A 3,366-nucleotide genomic window follows, 5' to 3' on the forward strand; every position below is an offset into this window, starting at 1 on the left:
TTAACTGTCTCAAACTACAATGAAATACAATCCCATCCCAGCAATGGCACCATTATAACAAACCAATACAACAGAAAGCATATGCTGGCAAGGTTATTTGTGGTATTGGAACTCTTATACACTGCTGGTGGGACTGTAAAATGCCACAACCAACATGGAAAACACTACGATACTTCTTTTAAATGCTAGAACAGACAAACCATATGATATAACAATCCCACTACTAGGAATACATGATAGAGAATTTGAACTGTGACACAAATTGACATCTGCACACTACACTCATGTTCTTTGCAGCATTTTTCACCTTAGTACAAAAAAAAAACCAAGCAAAAAACAGCAGCCTAGGTATCCATTAGTGCCTAATTAGATAAGCAAAGTGTGGTTGATACGCAAAACAGGATACTATGCAACAAGGAAGGATGATGATGTTTCCAAGGAATGACTCATTACATGAATGAATCTAGACAACATTGTGCTGAGTGAAATAAGGCAAACACAAAGGAACAAATATTGTACGCGATCACTATTATCAGAAAACATGAACATACAAAAAGTTATCTGCTTTGATAGAACCCTGGTGATGTACTGGTTTATTCACTGGGCTATGAAATGCAATAACAGCAGTTCAAAACTGTCAGCTATTCAGATGGGTCAGAATGAGGCTTTCTACTCTCATAAAGATTTACAGCTCAGAAAGCCACAAAGGTAGATCTACTCTGTCCTATAGGGTTTCTAGGAATCAGAATTGGTTCAATGGCGGTAAGAAAGCATGTGAGAAAGGAGATGAATCACTAACTAGACAGTAGATACACGTCAATTCTGGTGATGAGAAAGGCAATACACAATATGGAGGGGGCGTCGCAGCACAATGTGATCGAGACAAAGGGTGATATGGAGAGGTACGCAAGTCTAAAGGGCAATGTCATAAATACTATAACACATAATCCTGTAACAGTAGTAATAACAGACAATAATTTGTAAGTGGATACATAAGTGGATGTCAAACCCCCCCCCCAAAACTCACCGCCATTGAGCCAATTCTGGCTCACGGTGACCGTGTAGGTCAGGGTAGAACTGCCCCTATGGGTTTCTGAGACTGTAACTCTTTATGAGAGTAGAAAGCCTCATATTTCTTTCAAAGAGAGACTGGTGGTTTCAAACTGCTAACTTAGCAGTTAGCAGCACAATATGTCATCACTATGCCACCAGGGGTCTCATGCTAAATAAGTAACGGAGGTCATATGGGACTACGCCCACATGCATATATAGGCATGGTTATGTATTTTTCTAAATGGTCATTTGTATGTGCTGCATGTCTATTCCTAAATATATAATAGAACAGCAAGGAAGCACAGCTGTGGAAGTTTCTCTAGAATGTAGAACATATTTTTTATGTTAGATGTTATGCCAATTGATCTAGATGACCATGACCCTTAAGATTTGGGTGTTTAGCTTTCAAGCCCTACATCTCAGTCTGTGAGGTGTTTGGTTATGGCATCTTGGTCTTAAAAGCTTGAGAGTAGTGTTTTAAGACACAACCTTTGTCTCATCTCATCATGGAGCAAAGGAGTGTGAAGAAAATCAAAGATTCAAATAAACGTTAGTCCACCACACCAGTGACTCCCATGAATGGCAGCTTCCTCTAGCTTGAGACCAGAAGTACTAGATGGGGCCTGGCTACCACTACTGATTATAGTCAGCAGTTCCACGATAGAAGATTCTAGTTTGAATGGGAGAATAAATACAGAACAAAACTCAAAGTCATAAGACAAATAGCCCATTGGCTAGTCTGATAGAAACAGAACGAAACCCTAAGAATATTGTCAAAAGGCACAAAGTGGAGCTTAAACCATTCCTGGAGGGCATCACTCAACCAAATAATAGACTGGCTTATAACATAAGCAATAACCCCCATGAGGAATATGGTCAATAGAGAACTCAACTACATGAGGCCCCAAGGGTAGCCTTTGCCCCAAGACAAAGAAGATAGAGGGAAGTGGCAACCTCATGGGCAGCAAGGTGACACATCGTGGTGATTGAAAGCCATGTTGCAGAACAATTGGGGTACACATTTGTGAATGGAAAACTAATTTTCCAGGTAACTTTCTCCAAAATCAAAACAAAGTCTTTAAACAAACAAACTAACTAACTAACTAACTAACTAACTAACTAACAAAATTTGTAGTGAGTTGGAAGGAATTTGGGGTTGATCAAGGAAAAAGATACAACCAAATCATTGTACAGCAACCTGTTTATTGGGAGCACAGGCAGGGTCAGTCCCGACAGGAGGACGTCTTCCTGAGGGCAGCCACCCAAGAGGAACAGGTGGAATCCAGCGACCAACCATTCAGACGGTGACTGTGGACTGACTAGTTTGTGCTGTCTTACATCTGAACTCTAAGTGGCTAAAAATCTGCTAATTTGGACTACTTTAAAGCCAATTGGCCACGGACAACTTTGAATTAGGCACCAGTGGACTTTGGGGGACAACAAGCTTTATCTCCCTATGAAGAACTTAGAAAACAAAATAAAAATCTATGCTAAGATGTAGAGGTTATTGTTAGCTCATTTGCGTAACAGAAATTTTAAATGGAAAGAGTTACTTCTGAAATACAGTTCATTAGGAAGAGAAAGTGTAATCACTGTCAATCGAAAAGCTCTTTTTAAAAGTTGCCCTGTTCCTCTAATCTATGTGATCTTGACCGAATTCCTCCACATTCGTATGCCTCTGCTTTCAGTTCTGTGAGACAAGGTGATTGTTAGGATTAAATGAGAGACTTCAGGTAAAACACCTAGCCTCATATCTAGTATAGAGAAAAATGTTCAATAACTATTGATTAATAATCATATTAATGACACTGAGCATAGCATTATTCCTGCCAGAGAGACGGCGGGGGAGCATTTGAAGGGAGAGCTTTGATGACATGCGTGTTTTACTCAGAACCGAGATAGTGTGTGCAATCAGAGCTCAAACAGGACAATGGCTGAGACTGGTACCACAATGGCAGCATTTGATTTTATTGTATATGGGACTGGGATGAGTTGGAACAAACTTAATGGCATCGAACAACAATAACACCCCGCTAAGGGATCTTACAGCTTGTCTAAATGATTTAAATCATTGTAGAGTTGAAGAAAATGGAGTTCAAAACATTGAGGAATTTGTTCCTTTTAATTAGGCTTTTCAATTTATTCTATTCCTGTGATGAAGCAGGGTGTCTGGAGAAGAATTAAGTTTTTCTAAGAACATTCACTGAACACAACTCGTAGATCTATTTCAAACATAGAAAGAGAACAGAAGTGGTGTATTTCACTTTGTCATTTCTTGACCAGGTATCATGTCCTAGGTCCTTTTTTTTTTTT

The sequence above is a fragment of the Echinops telfairi genome, unplaced genomic scaffold, assembly GCF_000313985.2.
Source record: "Echinops telfairi isolate 266 unplaced genomic scaffold, ASM31398v2 ScPeMD7_4;HRSCAF=17, whole genome shotgun sequence".
In the NCBI taxonomy this organism is placed as follows: domain Eukaryota; kingdom Metazoa; phylum Chordata; class Mammalia; order Afrosoricida; family Tenrecidae; genus Echinops; species Echinops telfairi.